Raw genomic sequence first — 21,969 nt, 5'->3', positions numbered from 1 at the left:
GAAGATGCTAATAATTTATGACTCACATTAGTAGGAGTTTGTAGTTCTATAGAATTGCAAGGCTGTCAAGGTTCAAGGATTTAAATGAGTGAGTGACCAGGATCTGACACAATGATAAATGGATGTGGATTTTTAACAAGTGTGAGAGGCGTGAGATGTAAGGCGGTATTCTTCTGAAAGGTGACAATATTACCAACAATTCCACCTAAAATGAGACACGAGGAACTGAAAATTGAATGGACAGATGTAGTTAATACTTCATTTCGGCGTGTAGGAAAAAAAATGATAAGGAGCTCTTAAACCTGACCAAATACAGGGCAGATTGATATAGCAAGGAAAGCCTTTATAAGACATAGGTATATGTCAAAAGGTGAGTATAACTATGATGAATAACTTGCATAAAAATAACTAAAGTGATTTAGCTTCAAAGGTCAGTACACCATGGCTTGTTGGAGAATCTCTTTCTGATGGGGAAGACTGTTCATTCTTCTTATGAAAAAGAGGGATGGTAATATACTAAGGGCCTAATTTACTAAGGCATCTCAAGGCCAGAGGTAGCTTAAGAAGATAATTGGCAATTGTAAGAGATCCTACAGAACACTCAAAGCTGGATTTATACTTTTTTCTTCCATCTTACCTTGCCATCTTTCTTGTGGCTCAACTTCCATTTGCAGCTTTTTTTCTAATATAGCAAACACCACTTGTGTGTGCAGAAGTATCCCTCTTCTTCTATGTGCAGCTTTGTCTGCATTTATAAAATCCAAGTACAGAAGTGTGTCTTAAAACCAGGGCCGGATTTGTGGGAAGGCCTCCGAGGCACGTGACTAGGGCGGAGCCAAGCAAGGGGCGGGTGTGGCCGGAGAGTTTCCTAAGCAGCAGCACAAGTCGCCCCAGGCTGCTCCATCTACAGTCACACAGCACAATGAATCATATGCTCTGATCTGCAGCCACCTCGCTCTGCCCCTGCCTGCTGTGCTGTGTGTCTGTGTGCAGTGGGCGGCTACAGACCAGGAGAAGTGCGGGGATCAGTAACGGACAATAGCCCAATTACGTCATGCAGCTGAAGGAGGTCCACATGGCTGCTCCTGTGTGCAGTGTGCACGGAAGTTTTACTTGTGCAGTGAAGTGAAAACAGAGCGGATGGGTCTGCATGAGAAGCAGCAGACAGCATAGATACAGCGCTGCTATGAGAACAGGCCAGCCAGGAAAGTATTCAGAGCAAGCGAGAAGTTGGAGGGAGACGAGTTTGAGCTGGGAGGGGGAGAGGTGAAGACGAGCCTTTCATGGACTTGAGGGGAAAGATCAGAGGGGAGAGATAAGCATCATAAACTTGCGTCTCAGACTCTCAAATCCCTCACTGTGCTGGAGAAGCAAGCAATGAAGCAAATCATCTCCTAGCCAGTTCCTGGTAAGAATTCTGCAGTTACAGATCCCTTATTACACATCTGGCTTACTGCTCTATATTTTGTGTTAGAGTGTGTGGGATTTCCAGACTTGCCATTAAACTTACAGCTAAGTGTCCTTCTCTCCAAATCTCTAAAGGTGACCATATATCAGGCGACTTGGTGGGCGATAGACCATCCGATTCCATTATAATCGAATCAGATAAAAATTGATGCCGCCAAGTGCATGCCCGACTGACAAAGCGACTAATTTCGGACCCGAAATTGGTCGCATAATGGTTCGCGCATGCTGCAAGAGCGCAACAATACCCCCGGTGCTATGCCCCAATGATAAATGTTCCCCCTGGTGCCCCGTGCATGTAATACATTACCTTTCCACCGCCACCATTGATAGTCTCCTCAAGCTCCGGGCACACTCCACTCACCATACACGCGCGCCCCATGTGGTTTCCTAGTAAGGGGCGCGCGCATGACATCAGATGTCATACACATGGCCATTTTACTAGGTAACCACTTTGCATGCGTGTATGATGAGCAGAGTGCGCCTGGAGCCTGCAGAGACTATCGGAGGCGGTGGAAAGGTAATGTATATCTTGCACTGGGCACGGGGGACATTTGGGACATCATTAGGAGGATATCGTCAGGTGGCGCGGTGGTAGGCTGCAGCGTCACAAGGCTGATTCCCGAAAGATTTCATGCTGACATTGATCGGGAATTGGCCTGCGGTGTATGGGCAGCTGACAGATCTCTCTCTTTTCAGATTCGATTAGAGAGAGATTTTTCTTTTGGTCGAATCTGCCCATCATCTCTAGATGTATGGCTACCTTAAAGAGAATCTGTATTGTTAAAATCGCACAAAAGTAAACATACCAGTGCGTTAGGGGACATCTCCTATTACCCTCTGTCACAATTTCGCCGCTCCTCGCCGCATTAAAAGTGGTTAAAAACAGTTTTAAAAAGTTTGTTTATAACCAAACAAAATGGCCACCAAAACAGGAAGTAGATTGATGTACAGTATGTCCACACATAGAAAATACATCCATACACAAGCAGGCTGTATACAGCCTTCCTTTTGAATCTCAAGAGATCATTTGTGTGTTTCTTTCCCCCTGCAGCTATCTTCCACTGAAGTGTCAGGCTATTTCTTCCTGCAGAGTGCAGACAGCTGTGCCTGTATGTAATTCCTCATTATGTGAAAGCCCAGCCAGCTCAGAGGAGGATTTATCCAGCTTGTAAAAGATAATAGAACAGAGAGAAGCTGCACTAATCTAAATATCACACAGGCAGTGTGCAGAGAGGGGCCTGGATGAGGGAGTTCATAGCAGAACCACAACACTGAAGAACTTGGCAGCCTTCCAGACACAGGCTGACAAGTCTGACAAGAGAGAGATAAGTTGATTTATTACAGAGATGGTGATAGTAGAACGTGCTGCAGTAAGCCAGAACACATTAGAATAGCTTTTGGAACTTGTAGGATGATAAAAAACAGGATGCAATTTTTGTTACGGAGTCTCTTTAAGTATACTTTTTTAACTTTTCCTGCACAAGGTCTCATGACGCCCCATTACATTGTAATGGATATTGACTGTCAGGGATTGGGTCCTTGGATGACATCGCTGGGCTGGGATCTGTACATTACGTCCAAGCGGTGGGTGGGAGAGAGCTGTGCATAAAACAATTGGCCGTACAAGATTCACTTCAGACCTGATCACTAACTGCTAACTGAAGCGGACAGTGTAATGTCCACTCAGATAGTGCACTGTGGTTCAGTGGGAGTCTGGAGCAGATACGTTTCCACCACAGACTTCTGTAGAAAACGCATCCACTGTCCAGGTTTATCATGCAAGTTAGATTTTTCATTGTGTTTATCGCAACAGATCCGTTGCAGACTGCCCCCCATATCCAACTAAATTTTGTGTACACTCTTATAAACTAATCGGATGCCTCAGCAGCACCATTTTGAAGTGGCGCACACTTTCATGAAATTATTATAAAACATTTCACTAACTGATTTAAATAGTGCTGTTGTGCTGGAAGTTCATTATGAACATCCAGATTGGGGTGATCAGGGCTTGGTTGATCTGAAGGAAGGGGGGGGGGGGGGTGTCAGGGGCAGCCAGTCACAGCAGGCCTTGGGCGGCAAAAAGTACAAATCCGGCCCTGCTTAAAACTATGACTACCCTCGGCAACAGATCCCTTCTTTCATGTATAGTTTAACATTTCCAGCCTCCATATTTCTTTTGCAGTCTGCTCTTCCATTTCATTGCGGCAAACTCTGCAAATGGAAGAGGAGGCTGGACCAAGGCTCTGTCATTGAGTCAAGTGATTGGCTAAATGACGAAGCCTTGGTCCTCCCTACAGGACATCGCCTTCAATTAGAATAGCAGGTGGCGGTGATTGGATGGGCATGTTGCAGCCCCCACACCTAACTGGCCACAGGGCACTGGATGTTGCTGAAGCAAGTCCTGGTAAGCGGAGGCGAAAACGTGAATCTGCAGCTCGACGCAGGACTTCTGCGCATCTTCAGCTGGTCGTTAAGTATCTCACCTTTTCTCATAGACATATAAACTGAAGGGACAAGTACAAGATTGCAAAAATTTGCAAGCATATCTTACATGCCCAAAGTTCCACTCCTCAGACGTCGACCGCAGCCAGCGAGGGACATCAACAAGGGTACGTGGTAGCTTAGGCATAGCTCTGTGTACCTTGTGCTAATGATGACGCACTTCGACTTACCAGTGTGTCTTTGTCAAGTCAGTCATCCTGGCCACATAGCTGGCCACAGTTGATGTCCAAGGAGTGGAACATTGAGCATGTGAGATCCGCTTGTAATTTTTTGCAATCTTTAATGTGCATTTTTGGCAATTTGCTAACTGATTTAAAGGTATTGTACCATAAAAGTGCTCTGTTCTCTCTTCTTTGCCATGTTCTAGGGTGCCTGCTGTCTAAGGGTGGAGAAGGGACATAGAAGAAGGTGGCTGCTGCACTTTGAAGACCAGGATGCAAATTAAAAGCAAAGCTGCTTATGGACAGCTGAAATACTAGACAGGAACTGAGAATGAAATAGAGAGAATAAAAGTCTTGAAAGAAAGGGATTCACTAAATGGAGGCTGCAAATAAATAGGGATAGGTGCATTTTTTGTGTGAAAATAATATGTTTTTGTGAATTGTTCATAAAACATATGTATGTGAATGTCTTTTCTAATGCAAGTAGCATTTTGCATGACACCAACTGCTTTCTTATGGACTTGCAAAAATATTATCATGTAAAACCAATGGCTTCTTATTAAATCACAAGAATGCAGTCACATGAAACAAATGCTTTTCTTATTGGTTTGCAAAAATACGTTCTTGTAAAACTACTATGGGACCATTATTTATAAAAAAATATTTTTAACATTCATAGATTAGAGAAGACTGTATACATGTTACACAAATGGGGATACACAATGCAAACACACAGAAAGTCAAATTAAGCCTAAAGTGAGGGAGTTTTGGATACCATAGAGCCGTCTGGTTCCTCCGCCCAGCCTGTCATTCCACCGTCATACCCCTTTGTAGCATTTGGCCCGCTTGGTCAAATAGCTATTTGTATGTACTCCAGCAATCTTCAGAACTACTTCCATCCCAGGAACTACTTGGGGGTGAAAGTAGTTCTTAAGATTGCAGAGTGCTTATGGCTTATGATTTGAAGGGCTATTTGGTGGAACAGCTACACCGGGTGAAGGGCTGTAAAGATAGGCCAGCCTGAGGAGTGGGAAGGCCCTATACTATCCAGAACCTCTCCTTAAGTAAGTATGCTTTAAAGTAGGACTAAGTTCAAATGAGATACAAATAAAACACCTCTGAATATAACAACTTTGCAGCTTTTTTTGTTTTAACCTTTTGAGGACCACAGGCCTACACCCATTTATTACAATTCACTACCCTGCAGCTTTAAGTTTGTTACTGTGCCATACAACTTAGCAGCCAAATGAATTATGCCTCCTTTTCTGCCCACCAACAGAGCTTTCTGTTGGTGGGATCTGATTGCTGCTGTGTTTTTATTTATTTATTTTTTTAATTAATTTTATTCATCCTTTTTTTAAATAAAAATGGCTTTTTTTTAAATGATGCTTCCCCCTTTTCCTCCTTCCCCCTGAGATCCAATGACGCTGATCACCTCTCATAGGCATCAGCCTATGAGAGGGATTGCATTCTGAGCCACTCCAGGGGACAGCGAAGTGGCAGGGCCATCCCCAGTACAGCGCTGCGCTATATCGCATCACTGTACAAAAGAAAATTGCCATTTTTTTGTACCCTGACAGCCTGAAAGCTCTGATCGTGGCTGGCAGGCTGCTCAGCGGCAGGGATGGGATGAAATTGCGCATATTTGAAATCTCGCATTGAAATTCGCATTTTCACATCGTAATCATAATGTGAAATTTCAGGGAAAATCATAATTGATTTTGTATTTAATAGTAGTTTTTCATAATTTCACGTCATTTTTAGCGTCGTTTTTGTGCAATTTCGCAAAAGTTTGTGCCGAATTTGGCAGTTAATAGCAAAACCCCCATACATGCTATTGCTACCAAAATTGGTACATATGTTAAGAAGAATTGAGTACAAGTCAAAAAAAGAATTTTTCAAAAAGACATTGTAGTTTTTGAGAAAATCGATTTTAAAAATGCAAACAAAAATGTTTTTAAATATCATTTTTCAAGTTTAGAAACCATTTTTCTTTGCTTTTTTGAAATTGATTTAACTCAAAAACTGCATGGTCTTTTTTGAAAATTCTTTTTCCCCTTGTACCCACTATTACTTTTAACATATGTAGCAATTTTGGTGTCAATAGCATGTATCAGGGCTTTGCTATTAACCTCCAAAGTCAGCATAAAATTATGCGTAATTTCTCGAAATTAGGCAAATTTTAATGCGAAATTGTGAATGCCTACGAAATCAATTTAGTTTGCAAATCGTAACTACCTACAGGTGTAAAATTTTATGCAAAATTTTGCGAAATTGTAAATTTGCTGATTACGATCATCACTGCTCAGCGGGGATGGGGGCGGATGCATCCACGAGCGTGATCCCTGCTAATCTCCGCCTACAGGATTTGACGCCAATCAGTGTTAGGCTGTCCTGTAGCTGCCACCCACCCACCGCCAATTAGTGTTAGTTGGTCTTAAGGGTGTTTAAATAGTAAACATGGTAGTTGCATCTCTCTCTAGTATGCTGGATCAGTACCCTTCCTCTGGGTAGTGTACTTTCTTGGCCTGTTTAAAAATAGAACACCTGCATGCTTTTTTCTTTTTTCTTCTCTTTGTTTTTCTTACATGGTTTTCATTGATGAAGAATAGTCTACTCATGAGCAACTGGATTTGGAAAGTCTACCTCCACTTTCAATACGCATTGATCCATAATAAAACACAGAGTTTAAATGTCATGCCAATACTACGCAGTAGGCCAGTTTTGAAAAATAAGTAATTTAGTGGGGAGTAAAATGTCATTTGACATATTTTTGAAGCATGAGTCTGTCCCCAGGAATTGAGAAAGCTGGGTAACTAGGCATGGAGATGTCACATTTTGCAAAATAATAAATGTATTTCCTGCCGAGGGACCATGTGTTCATTATAATAGGAAGGAAGAAAGGGTGTATCTTTTTTGAAGAAGAGGAAGAGGAGTGCTAGAACTGTTACTTCTACACTTGTTTAAAGATCTCAGTATGTAAATATTAACTGAATAATTTACCAGACATAATTTTCGTTCGGCTGTCTGCAGGCAGCACACTCTGTTTGACAAGTAATTAGGAACTGGGGAAAGATCCTTGTCTGTTCCTTCTGCCAGATATCAGTTTTCATGTATGTGCCGCCATAGGCTTTGTTAGGAACTCTGTCCCTGAAGGTTAAGGACATTGTCTTTGCCTGTACACAGAAACTGTGCCGGTTTCTAACCAGGTGACTCTGGAGACTGGGAGTTGAAGGGGTTAATGAAACAGATGGCAGGACAGTTTTGTTACTTTGCTTGTCACTGCTAACAAGGTAGTGGTTCTCGATGTCTTCTTCTTACAGGGGAAGTGATGTTCCTAAGGAATTCTTGCAGCCATATTTTATTTATTCATATATCATTAGGTGCTAAAAAATACTGACCGTGTCACTGTTACAATTAGTTTGTAAAATGATGCAGTAGCCATAGCAGCCAAACAAGATCCTGTGTCACTTTCCTGTATGGCTGGTGCTGCTTATGTTGTCTGAAACCTCTCTCTTTCTCTTTCTCTCTCTCTCTGTCTCTCTCTTTGTAGTTTTGTTCCTTTTTTCATGCATTTATAAAGTGACAGCCTCATCCACTGTGCTTAACAGAGTACACTCAATAACTCATGTCACTAACTGCCCTTTAGAGTACTCAGTTAGTCAATGGTTAGCCAATACCACTAAGATTTTTCTAAGGGTCTAAGTGAAACCTAAAAACCTCCTTATTAGAACAGTTTGTAAAGATTCCAGGTGATCACCAGCTTCCTTCACAACCTATACCCCAATCTCCACTATGAGATGCACCCATAGACAGGCCCCACAGATTTCTGGGACGAGGCCAAAAACAGGAGCTCCGATGCATAATGATACAAGAGTCAGAGGAACCCAAGATCAGGAACCAACTAAGGGTCATACACAGTAGATCCACTGGTCAGCTGGATAAACCAGTAATACGACAAGAGCATAGTCAAGACGAACAGAGATCCATACATGTGCCAAATAATCCAAAACATGGTCAAAAGGTCAAGCAAGATTGTCACGCCCAGTTCAAATCAAAGTCCAGCAGCTTAGCACGTAGCAACTATTGTAAATGCTATCATGAGCAAAAATGCACTGGACAGGGCAGACCTTTATTAAGGCAGTTATGAATCCCTTTGGATTATAGGTCCCAGGAGCCTATTGCCTGCTTCAGTAACCAATTAGGCACTCATCCACCACTTCAAATAAATGTGATCACATCTAATTAATGTGTTAGAACTAATATTGCTTCAAAGAATGGGTAAAAGGGGAATAAAAGAATAGGAGAGTGGTAGCGAGTAGGTAAGGTAAAGTATATAGAAAACAATGAAAGGATATCAGGAACACCCATTTTATGAGTAGATAAATGAATACATGACACAAACCAGTGATGAGCGAAAATGCAAATATTCTTTTCGTCGAATTTTCACGAAAATAATTACTATTTTCATTTCGAAAGGCGAAAATTCGTCGAATAATTTCGCATTAATTTTCGCCTAAAGTCTGGTTTTTGTTTTCGCGTTAAATATCTAAGCCCCCTTAAAAACTAGAATCACCAAATTTGCAGGGTATATTAAGGAGATATGTGGGTACAAGAGGAAAACATTTTTTTGCAAAAACACCTTATAGTTTTTGATAAAATCGATTTTAAAGTTTCAAAGGAAAAAAGTATACATTTAAATGCAGTAAATGACAATTACTGTAGCAAACCTAGCGGTAGTGTAAATTTAGTAATATCAAATGAAAGGGCCAAGTGCAAAGGGCCAAGTGCAAAGGGCCAAGTGTCAAATGCAAAGTGCAAAGTGTCAAGTGCAAAGTGTTAAGTGCAAAGTGCCAAGTGCAAAGTGCCAAGTGCAAATTGTCAAATGCAAAGTGCCAAGTGCAAATTGTCAAATGCAAAGTGCAAAGTGTCAATCAAATGCAAATTGCCTAGTGCAAAGTGTCAAATGCAAAGTGTCAAGTGCAAAGTGTTAAATGCAAAGTGCACTTGGCCCTTTGCACTTTGCATGGCCCTTTGCACTTGGCCCTTGGCGCTTGCACTTGTCACTTGTCACTTTGCGCTTGCACTTGGCCCTTTGCGCTTGCACTTGGCCCTTGGCCCTTTGCGCTTGCGTTTTTTTTTGCAAAAACACCTTATAGTTTTTGAGAAAATCGATTTTAAAGTTTCAAAGGAAAAAAGTATACATTTAAATGCAGTAAATGACAATTACTGTAGCAAACCTAGCGGTAGTGTAAATTTAGTAATATCAAATGAAAGGGCCAAGTGCAAAGGGCCAAGTGCAAAGGGCCAAGTGTCAAATGCAAAGTGCAAAGTGTCAAGTGCAAAGTGTTAAGTGCAAAGTGCCAAGTGCAAAGTGCCAAGTGCAAATTGTCAAATGCAAAGTGCCAAGTGCAAATTGTCAAATGCAAAGTGCAAAGTGTCAATCAAATGCAAATTGCCTAGTGCAAAGTGTCAAATGCAAAGTGTCAAGTGCAAAGTGTTAAATGCAAAGTGCACTTGGCCCTTTGCACTTTGCATGGCCCTTTGCACTTGGCCCTTGGCGCTTGCACTTGTCACTTGTCACTTTGCGCTTGCACTTGGCCCTTTGCGCTTGCACTTGGCCCTTGGCCCTTTGCGCTTGCGTTTTTTTTTGCAAAAACACCTTATAGTTTTTGAGAAAATCGATTTTAAAGTTTCAAAGGAAAAAAGTATACATTTAAATGCAGTAAATGACAATTACTGTAGCAAACCTAGCGGTAGTGTACTTAGTAATATCAAATGAAAGGGCCAAGTGCAAAGGGCCAAATGCAAAGGGCCAAGTGTCAAATGCAAAGTGCAAAGTGTCAAATGCAAAGTGTTAAGTGCAAAGTGCCAAGTTCAAAGTGTCAAATGCAAAGTGCCAAGTGCAAAGTGTTAAATGCAAAGTGCCAAGTGCCAAGTGCAAAGTGTCAATCAAATGCAAATTGCCTAGTGCAAAGTGTCAAATGCAAAGTGTCAAGTGCAAAGTGTTAAATGCAAAGTGCACTTGGCCCTTTGCACTTTGCATGGCCCTTTGCACTTTGCATGGCACTTTGCACTTTGCATGGCCCTTTGCACTTTGCATGGCCCTTTGCACTTAGCCCTTTGCACTTGGCCCTTTGCACTTGGCGCTTGCACTTGGCCCTTTGCACTTGCACTTGGCACTTTGCGCTTGCACTTGGTCCTTTTTGCTTGCACTTGGCCCTTTGCGCTTACACTTGGCCCTTTGCACTTGCACTTGGCACTTGGCCCTTTGCGCCCTTTGCGCTTGCACTTGGCCCTTTGCCCTTGCACTTGGCATTTTGAACTTGGCATTTTGCACTTGACATGGCCCTTTGCACTTGGCCCTTGGCACTTGGCCCTTTGCGCTTGCATTTGGCCCTTTGCGCTTGCACTTGGCACTTGGCCCTTTCTTTTGATATTACTAAATTTACACTACCGCTAGGTTTGCTACAGTAACTGTCATTTACTACATTTAAATGTAAACTTTTTCCTTTGAAATTTTAAAATCGATTTTCTCAAAAACTAAAAGGTCTTTTTGCAAACATTTTTTTCCTCTTGTACCCACATATCTCCTTAACCTCTTGACGACCAGCTAACACCGATTGGCGTAAACTGGTCGTCTGCGGGTTTCCATGGAAATGGCCGCTCGAGCGGCCTTACCATGTCCGTTCACGGAGGGTGTCTCCGTGAACAGCCGGAGAGCCGCCGATCGCGGCTCGCAAGCAAAATGTAAACACGCAGGGAAGAAATCCCCGCTGTTTACATCATACGGTAAGGCAGATCGGCGATCCCCGGCCTCTGATTGGCCGGGGATCACCGGCCTATGATAGGCTGAAGCCTATCATTCAATGCGCAGGACGGATATCCGTCCTGCGCAGCTCACAGGGGGAGGGAGAGGGAGGGAGAGGGAAGGAGCGCAGAGAACGCTGCGGAGGGGGGCTTTGAAGAGCCCCCCCGTAAAGCGCAGCAAGCCGGCGGCGATCAGACCCCCCAGCAGGAAATCCCCCTAGTGGGGAAAAAAGGGGGTAAGTCTGATCGCCCTGGCATAATCCTGATCTGTGCTGCGGGCTGGAGAGCCCATGTAGCACAGATCAGACAGAAATCCACTGGTCATCAACTGGTTAATATACCCTGCAAATTTAGTGATTCCAGCTTGTAAGGGGGTTTAGATATTATTATTATTATATTAGGCGAATTTTTGCCTTTTGAAACGAAAATAGTAATTACTTTTGCGAAAATTCGGCGAAATCGAAAATGGAATTTTTGATGTGAAAATGACTTTAGCGAAAATTCGCAAGTAACACTGATACAAACCTTCCACTTTTCCTGTCTACCTGTCTATCTCAGGCTGTTATCCTGATGATAGCGCTCTTGTGTTTGCTCTGAAGGTATTAATTCTCTTATTGTGAGTTTTCTCCACTGCCCAACTGCCATGGAACACCCTCTGTAATCATTGCCAATCCACCTCTACAGGGTGGCTATCTGTTATGGGGAAATCATATTTTCAAGTGTAGAATCCCTCTACCTTTTTTTTCATATGAGGTTTATGTGTTTATATTCCTGTCTTCCTAATTAGCCCACCCTCTATCCAAAGTTTCATTAACATTGAGCTCCTCCTCCATGACATTTTTCTGACATGTTTAACCAGGTGTGGCGACCAAGTTTTTATCAAAGTTTCAAGTATAAGAACTTATCAAATAGTTATAGAAAAATATAAAGCCATATAGTGTAAAAGATGATATCACCAACAGTAATAAAGACTGGAATCTTAAGATACCAATGGAGGTTAACATTGATGAGAATCTCTACACATTCAGTGAAATAAAGCAGACTTGTAAAGTCTATAAGACACGTCAATCAAGTTATGCATCCATCACAAACTCGGAATTTGAGAAAAGTAAGAAAGATCCTAAAAAGAAAACAACCAAGAAAACAGAATGTCAGGAATCTTGTGTTGCCTCTTTCTGCCTGCTGGTGGCGGCATAAATCAAGATGTCATGGCCTTTCATTATTCCACCAGCAGATGGCTCTGAGGACTTTGCATTGTCCCGTCCCTCCACCATCCACCAGCAGGGGGTCTGTTATTGCTATTGTAAGGACTTGCAGACTTGCAGTTCCCTGTTTGGCCTTAGGATGGCTTCATGTGAACTCTCACCATCGGCTGCATCCTGTGTTTGCTATCACATGGACTATATAAGAACTGCCTCTTCCTCCTGCTAATTGCCAGAACGTTGTGCTTCCAGACCTGAGCTACTGGACATCTTGGTTCTCCTGAAATTCTGTATCTGCTTACTCTGTTGCCTGATCTATATTCTGTCTGACCTTGATTCCTGCCTGCTTCCATTGTACTGCAATTGGTTTGTTGCTTAATTTGTATTATGTTCTGATCGCGATTTTTGCCTGCTCCTCTTTTACTGTGATTGGTTGTATATATTAATCTTGTTTATATTTTCTATATATATTTAGTTAGTTAGTTAGATAGATAGGCTTCTTGGTGCATTGCACATTGATTTTCTTTGCATAGTGATTATTTTGTTATAGGGCTTGATTCACTAAGACAAATATCATGCCTTGTCAAAGTTAACACGACTTATCAGAGTAGCATGCAAACCTGCAGGGGCTCAGGTCAGGATGAGTGGAGCTCTCATCATTGCCAATTAGCAGGCATAAGTGCGTAGTGCTCGCTATGTTACTCTGATTAGGCATGTTAATTTTGATAAGGCATGTTGACTTTGATAAGGCATGCTATTTGTCTTAGTGAATCAAGCCCATGGTGTGTGTGTGTGTGCATGTGGTTGCACTTATTTTGCATTATATTGCATGCACATGTTCCAATAAAACCTTATTTGCATCATATTCCTTGGTCCCAGGGTCTGTATCACTGCAAACTGTGATCAAACCCTGTTTCTCTGTTCAGGGTTGTGACACAAGAAAAATAGAAAAGGTGTCCCTCAAGAGCAGATTTATAGGGTAAAGGGTATAGGGTAACAATTAACGTTGGCCTTTGTATTGAAACTAGTGAGGAATCAAGAGAAGGTCCTCGTATCTCAAAGGAGGCGCCATTTAATCTGAACAGCACTCCAGTCTCCTACAGCCTCCCATCAGGGGGAGCAGTGGGAAAAACCTAGGTGAACTTTTAAGGGGGAATATAATCAGGTGAGTAGATTTCCTGCCTGCTTCTAGATGGAGGAGGACACAGGTAACAGACAGGAACACAAGGAGGGAGAAAGGACATGGGGACACAAAGGGTGGTGGAGGAGGACACAGGACAATGTGTAAAATGCCTTGAAAACATTTATGAGTCATCAAGGGTGCCTTGACCCGAAAAAGTTTGAGAAATACTGCTATAGAAGCTATGGCTAATGCTTCACTATTAGAGCCCTGTTTCAATAGAATGCGTTTGTGGTTAAACTTTTAATCTTTATCATCTTGCATTTGTGTTCCAACGTCAGCCTCTAAAATAATATATTTTATTTTGCTATCTATTTTTATTTTTAAAACCGTTCCTCTAGAACTTTGAAAGCCATTAAAGTTTGTAACTTGATACAACCCTCAACAATACATAAAATAGTCAATTTATATTGAAACTTTGTTTTGGTTTACGGGTGCCAGAGGACCTGATCCTAGAATATCTCTGTCATCAAGTTTGTGATATTTGTTTTGGGACATCACACAAAAAGCGCTAATGCATCTACTATTCAATGCTATAATAAGACAAATTTGCCCCCAAAGATCCCGAGTTGCCATTATATGAACGCTAATGTTTTATATACATTGTCATTGTTGTTTCTTCCTATAATCTTTCATAATATCTATCTCTATTTTAAGGCTTTGCTGTTTATTTGTTTTATTATTATCGTTTTTTTTCCTTGTAAAATGGCAGCAGTTTATTTTATGTATTTTTGTCACCGCTAGAATAAAAGACCAGATAAGGTTCTTAGGTGTCCTGAAGCTTCAGTTCCCTCAGAGACCTATAATTTATGGATTTCGCAGTAAGGGGTTTCAGAGACATCACTGATTTTACTCTAAAAACATAATAATTGATGATCAAAAATGGAGAACATTTGCTTACAATGGTCCAACAAAACCAAAAAATAGATAGCCCAAATTCTCCAGAGAATCATGTCAATCTATATGTAAATTATAAATATTGCCTTTGGCTCTTAACTTCCCATGTTAAGCTGTGTTTATTTTTATTCATACAGGCTTAGGATCTCAAGACCCTATGGTGCCCATACATTACTTGACTTTGTGGCCCGATCAACCTTCCGATCCAATAATTTTGTCTGATTGAAGGAGAATTGGTGTCATAACAGGGCAATCCATTCAGTCTTTTGATTGATTTCCAGCTGAAATTGGTCAAAAAGATCGATCAGGCATGGCAGAAAATCTCAGTCGCAAGCGCTTAATTGGGTGCACAGTAGTGAAGACGTTCCACTTTTCATCAACCAACAGACCCCCGGCCAGTGTCTCCCGAGGTGTATGTGCCCCACCCTCCCTTGCCTCTGGTGAGTGTTGACTGTTGACGGCTCACCTGTTCACTGGTATGACTCCTGGCCTTGTCCTGTGTCTGGTGACACTGTGAGCACCTGTACCATGTGCATGTATTGAGGTCACTAAATACATCAATGTCACATGGTACAGGATTTTTCAGTGATGCCAAACCAGTGGACAGGTGAACTTTCAAAACTCACCATGGGCATGGGGGGATTACATGAAGAGATGGAAGGCTGTTAGGAGGCCAACATCTACAGATCTGTGGTTAATTCTCAAAGATGTTTGGAAAAACTTCCAGCCGAATTCCTTCAAAAACTGTGTGCAAGTGTGCCTAGAAGAATCAATGCTGTTTAAAAGGCAAAGGGTGGTCACTACAGATATTGATTTGATTTAGATTTCTCTTTTGTTCATTCACTGCATTTCGTTGATTGCTAAAAGTAAATGATTAAAGCTGAACTGTAGATATAAAATAAACACATTGTTTCACTTACCTGGGGCTTCCCCAAGCCCACAGCAGCTGTCCCGTCCCACGTCGAATCTCCACGAGTCTCCGTTCCCCCGCCGCCGCTCGGTCCTGTACCTCGACTTGTAAGCGCAGCCCTGCCAAGCGTATCCTTTCTTCGTGTTCCCCTCTGCAATAGCGGGGAACGCGAAGAAAGGATACGTGTGGCCAGAGCCGCGCAGGCGCAGTGGCCCAACGGCGAAACCGAAAGTTGCTGGCCGCTGGAGAACGGAGGCTCGTTGAGGAGCGGCGCGGGACAGGACGGCTGCTGGGGGCTTGGGGAAGCTCCAGGTAAGTGAAACAATGTGTTTATTTTATATCTACAGTTCTGCTTTAACACTTCTGCTTTAACACTTCCATTTTTTAAGCATTCTTTGTTTATAGCATTTTTTCACACCTGCCTAAAACTTTTGCTTAGTACTGTGTGTGTATATATATATATATATATATATATATATATATATATATATATATTTTTTTTTTTTTTTTTTTTCTATAACTAAACCACAACTTTATGATGACAGCCTAAATATTATTTTGGTTGTGCTTGTGTTATAGCATGACGCTTTCGCCCTTCTACTTTTTGCTAATTACGGAATTAAGAAAGACTGCCAAGAAGTGGTGTAGCCTTGAAAGAAACCCATTTTATTTGCTATACATATAGAGCTGAACTAATAGTTCAAAGCCATTGGCTGTACCTTTTGTTTATCTGGCTAAGCACGAGAGAAGTGCCTGCTTATGCGTTTCTTTATCTTCCTGGGAACGCTCAAGGCTTTCATGCTCAGTAGTGATGAGTGGACTGGGTAAAATCTGTGCATCCTGCAATCCGCTAAATCTGGCCCTGTGATCCTTTGGACCCCTTCTAAGCTGACAAATGCAATGGTTTCTGGCATGCTACGTTTACCTCTCTGAACTTGACACAGCATATAAGGAGAGCTGTATGTATACTTTTTGTAGCAGTTTTTTGTCATTGATATACACAGTTATTGGGGTCTAATGGATTACATAACTATGTATTAAAAAGCAGTTTATTGGTGTAAGCTGTGGACAGTAAATACAGACTGGCAAAAAACTACTGGAAAGGTAACACTAAGAATTTGCAATGACTACAAATATAAATACTGTTCAGTGTTGCTTGCACATTTTTGCCAAAGGCATTTTAACACTGAAAATGCTATTTTTGATTTTGAGAAAATATTTACATAAATGCACTGCATTTTTCTCAATATGGTCAAAGGAAACAATTTTTTTTTTTCTGATATGAAAATTTGACTGTGAACATTTATGAAAAGCAAGAAATGTGTTTAATTTAGAATGAAAAATTGGAAAACAAATCACAAACGTATTCCAACATTATTTTTATACCATTTTCACTCATAAGTCGATTTTAACATTATTTTTTTGAAAATTAATGTGAAAAGAATATCAGCAGTTTTACTCATCCTTGTTGATACTTGTTGGTATATAGAAGAGGTAAAGTCACCAAGAGGGTAAGTCCATGGAGGACTGAGTCATATTGTTTGATCCCAGTTCATTTGCTCAGTAATGCATCTGTTGTGATATATGTATGGGACACCAATACTTAGGCATATAAAAAAAGTAAAAAATTGCACAACAAACTTTTCCTTTTTTTCTACTCAGTATTAGTATGACCTGAACTGTGTATGATTATTTCATCATCACACTCCTTGTCAAGTCCATGTTTACATTATCACTGATTTAAATTTATATATTTATATTTATTTTACAAATTTACCAATATTAGCATTGTGTGCATTGCTGTAGGGAAATTGGTTTTGTCTGCCTCCCAGACCTTAAAGTGGATCTGAGGTGAACTTTTTCTCATTGCATAATTGTGTTCCTTTCCTATTGTTTATGGGGCATTCCTCAAGCCAAATACTTTTTTTGCTTTTGTTTTAATACTCTAATTCCCCATAAACTAAATAAACTACGCCCACAGGTTTTCAGAGAGCCTTGGCAGTAGCAAGGGCTCATGGGAGCTCAGTCTGGGCAGGAGGAGGAGGAGGTGTTACTAGCCATTGATTTCAGAGGCAGAGGGGAGGAGGGAGGAGGGGGGATTATTTTTTTTACAGGCTGAGTGCTCAAGATACAGATAAGCCTGCCTCTGTGTAATGTTTACAAACAACATGGCTGCTGTCATGGTATCACAGGAAGAAATAATAATTTTCTATTAAAGCTGTTTGCAGCCAGATTTGCTGTGTAAACTATCTAAACTTTAGATAAGATATACAGACAAGTTACTTGTTATAGTTAGTTTTTCATCTCGGATCCGCTTTAACGATTTATTGCTCAGCCTGGCCATACAACTTACCATCTAAATTAATTTTACCTCCTTCTTTCCCACTATTAGAGGATTTTTTTGGGTGGTCTCTGATTGCTGCTGTGATTTTTTTTATTATTACTATTATTTAAAAAGATTTTTTAAATACAAAATCCTATTTTTTATATTTCCTTCCCCCCCCCCAAATTGGCCCTAACTGCAATCCATACTCTACAGTACCCTCTCGTAGGCATCAGTACCCTCTCGTAGGCATCAGTACCCTCTCGTAGGCATGAGCCAGAACAAACCTTTCTGAATGTCCATTTTTATTGTCAATTTTTCTGTGACTGTGTTTAAAGTTAACCTGAGATAAACTTTTACTCATTGCATAATCGTGCCCCTTACATATAGTTTATAGGACATTCCTCATGCAAAATACTATTTTTGTTTTGTTTTAATACCCTAATTCCCTATAAACTAAACAAGCCTCATCCACAGCTCCTCCAGTGCCTAGGCATTCTGAGTCCCATGTAGGAAGTGCTCCTGGGAGCTTAGTCTGGGGAGGAGGAGTTTTTCCCAGAAGGAAGAGGAGGAGGTGTTACCAGCCAGAGATTTCAGAGGCAAGGGGTGGAGAGGGGAGAAGAGAGGAGTGGAGTTTTTACATGCTGAGGGATGGAGATGCAAAGCAGCTTGCCTGTGTAATAATGTCAATCAGAATATGGCTTAGTTACAAGTTACTTGTTATAGTTTGTTTTTCATCTCGGATCCACTTTAAACATTCAGGGGTGTAAAGTATGCTGGCTGGTATGGAATAGCACCATGAAGAGGGAAAAAGAGGCACATGCTTAGTAATGTGACCTGTGATTGGGCTGATTGATATCTGTATAAGTGGGAAGTGACCTTTTTTGTACTGTTTTTGCTGATTGCCATAGGAAATCATACTAATAGAGAGAAAAAAGTTATAGTCAGAAATTTGTGCACAGGGAGCACCCAATAAAATTAGCAGTGTCCATGCAAACAATATTGGTGTATGTAGCAGAACTCTAGTAAAAGATGGCATGCTGGGAGCAGTAGTTCACTGGAGTTAGGCTACGCTGTAGCCGACCTCCGGCACAAAAATAGAAATGAGTAGAAGTGGTTAGTGTTAGGAATAGGTGGGGGTGGTTAGGGTTAGGAGAAGGTGGAGGGTTTAGGTTAGGAAGAGGGTTAAAGTGAGAATTAGGATACAGAGGGTGATAGTAGATTGCCAGTAAAATTACTAATATTCTACTACAGCGGATGGTAGAATATCGGTAAAATGACCAATATTTTATTACCACTATTTCGTGCCTATTTTTGCCTGCTCTTCTTTTGCATAGATGCCAAGACTGCCATTGTTTCCTTATGGTATAGAACAGAATCCAAGCCTCAGGACCCTGGCTGTGCACCATACATCTGGTGAGTCTGAACCCATGTTGAGACATTGACAGCAGCCAAGCATATTCACAGCTCAACAGATAACAATTTTTGTATTAACAAAGATTATTTTGCTGGAGGCAAACTGGCAGTTTTACAAAGTTAAAAAATTTATGCCAAAACAGTCTCTATATAGCAAACAGTTTTTAATTTAAAGACTATGAAGAAGACTTATATGTGTGTTTTTGTTTGTTTGTTTTTTTTGTCTACACGTTTTTTGCTGCCTTTTTAGAGTAAGATAAAATATAGAACAAGAACCTGCTTTCCCAAATAGCAAAATTCACGGGTGGCTTTGTAGATGAATTAAGTCAGTTTAAGATGCCGTAAGGGGGAAAAAATTGTATTAACCGATGCTAATTCACTACAGCTTTCAATTCAAAAGGCAAAAGCAGCTCAAAAGAGTTTAAATTAACAAAGCATTTAGAACATCACATATTTCCCATGAGAGTGTTAAATTGTTCAAGTGCAATTTACTTTAGCAAAACAAAAGCTAGCCAATATGCTTAAAATGATCCCCGGAAGTCTAGAACGTCCCAGGACACGGCATTGTTGTAGAGTGGTTAAATAAAATATATGCAAAACTGCACACATATACTGGTGGAATAGAAGAAAAAAAGAGTGGAGGGTTCTTGCTCCAAGCATGTATCTAAAGTCACAAAACTCATCTTTTAGATGATCTCAGCTTAACTGTATATACTCGACTATAAGTCTAGAAATTTAGGTCTGACTCGCTTAATTAAAATGTAGGGGTCGACTTATACATGAGCCACAGGCAACACTGAGCACAGTGAGTAATAGTGACATTCCTGTTTGCAGCAATTTACCCAGTGGTAGGTAAAACTTTCTTGATAAAGGAAATGCCTAGAAAACACTGGTCTGAAAGTCCTGTCCAAAACAATTAACATGGAAAGGGGCAGGGGAAACATACTGGGCTGCAGGAGGAAGAGTGGATAGTTACAGCACTTGGGGGGGTCTGAAGGAGTTATTGGCTGAATTTAAGGGACAGGATAGGGAAATGGCTGCAATACTGTATGCAGGGCAGTCCAGTGTTGCCAACCGTCAGTAAATTTATGGATTGTCCGTAGAAAAACAGTTAAATTTTAGTGTCCATGAAATCCGTAAGCTGATTGGCCGCATCCATTAAAAGTATGTGACCACACTCCCTCCCGCAACTATGACGTGCCAGGATTATCTCTGAGTATCTGGGTTTATAGGGAAACCATTACATTCAGTCGCGCATGTGGCCCACCCTCTGCAGGCGGATGGGAGTGATGCGGCGAAGGGTGGCCACGGAATCCCATGCACCGGCAGCGGCACAAATGATTGACTACATACTGGATGGGTGTGTCCTTCTCACAGTGAGTGAGGGAACACCAAACCAACCAGCAGGAGATGGATTCCTGCTCTAGGTCACCTCTCCGAGTCTCTGGCACCACAGACAGACAAGGTGCCTCAGCAAAGGAAATAACAAGCCGACCAATCATGCTCCGGGTCCTCCCGGGGACAGCCAATCAGCCGCGATGCCCACAGCAAGGGGCGGGGCCAGAGAGTAGTGTGAAGTACAGAGAATTGCCGCCAGCAGTCATCCCCACACTGGTGACATGGCACAACTGCGTGGCTGTCCCAAAGTCACCTGACGGCAAGCTGGAGGCAGAGACAGAGCGCTGCAGGGTGAAGTGTCAGTGTCACTGGGAGAAGGTGCAGAACCTACTCAGCCAGATGTCCCCCAAGAGCCAGGACAGCACTGGTAAGTGACAGCCACACACAGATACACATACACTGTATACAGCCATACATACACGACACATACACCATTAATACATGCAGTACACACATACACAGCTATACATACACAGGACAGTGCTGTAGGGTGGAGTGCCACTGGGAGAAGTCCAGACTCTGCTCAGGCAGATGTACCCCAAGAGCCAGGACAGCAGCGGTGAGTGACAGCCATGCACAGCTATATACAGACATGCACAAGCTATGCATACAGTATACTGTACATACAATATACATGCACAGGACAGCACTGGTGACAGGCCACACACACACAGCCAGAAGCAGCAGCACCTCTTGCCGATGCAATGTCGCCACTGCTAGAGCGGAGAGGAATGGCCAGCGAACGCTGGATCGGCTGGACACCGCCGCTTGGGACAGAGAGATGTGAGGTGGAGACTGGTCGCTGCCGGTCCGCCAAAGAGATTCCAACCCACTCAGCCCTGGCCTGGCCAGTAATAGCAGCACTCTCACAGTCAACTTGGGAGGTCACTGCTGGAGAGAGCCTAATCAATCAGGCCTGCCCAGCAGCAGCACCCTCAGACCAGACAGCACTGGAGAGAGCCCACTCAGCCTAGGCCAGCACCAGCAGCACCCACCAGGGCTTGGCGGCAGGCCCACCATCCAGCAGCTCACTTAGATAGCCACACACTCACTGTCTGTCACATAAGGTAAAACGCTAACTAATTGTGCACTGAGCCCATCACTTGCAGGTGCTGCCAGATTTCATGTATTTTGGAGGGAAGATGCTGCCAGAGTACAAGTATTTTAGGTGAAACACTGCACTTTGGGGAGAAACACTATGACGGTGCTCAAACTTCCCTGGCAGGCCCACTTACACCACTGTTAACGTCATGTATCTTTTTCCCCACCCATGACCACACCCACCGCCACGCCCATTTTTTTTTGCAGCGCACATACTTGTTTGTGTAAAAAATATTGTGTAAAAAAATCCGTTGTCAGTAAATTTTTAGAACTTTGTTAGTAAAAAATTATGTAAATGGTTGGCCACACTGGTGCAGTCATTAACCCCTCCTGGTCCCCAGGTGCAGCTGTTAATTATTCCTGGTCCCCAAGTGCAGCCATTAACTTGCTGGGTAGACTTATAGTTGATTCAATAAATAATTCCAGCTTAAGAGGATCAAATATTGGAGTTATATTCGAGGATAAACAGTAATTTATAATTTCTCTTGTCTGCAGGGTCTTCTCCATCTTCTCTTCTTCTTATCTCTTCATCTTCTGTTTAGAATAACATTTCAACACTTCAACATCAAAATAGGTGAAAAAGTACTGTCAAAATAATTCTA

General features: G+C 41.9%; 1 long non-coding RNA gene across 1 annotated transcript in view; it reads left to right on the top strand.

The window, feature by feature from the left end:
- LOC137561712 (uncharacterized) overlaps nt 1-4,660 on the top strand; it is a 171,477-nt gene extending 166,817 nt beyond the window's left edge. The window contains exon 4 of the long non-coding RNA XR_011030094.1: nt 4,337-4,660. This is a non-coding gene — a long non-coding RNA (uncharacterized lncRNA). The remainder of the gene's footprint in view (nt 1-4,336) is intronic.
- The last annotated feature ends 17,309 nt before the right edge of the window (nt 4,661-21,969 follow it).

This window comes from Hyperolius riggenbachi, chromosome 3, assembly GCF_040937935.1.
Source record: "Hyperolius riggenbachi isolate aHypRig1 chromosome 3, aHypRig1.pri, whole genome shotgun sequence".
Classification (NCBI taxonomy): Eukaryota; Metazoa; Chordata; class Amphibia; order Anura; family Hyperoliidae; genus Hyperolius; species Hyperolius riggenbachi.
Note: the sequence above shows the minus strand (reverse complement) of the source record. Positions and strands in the feature narration are given on the sequence as shown.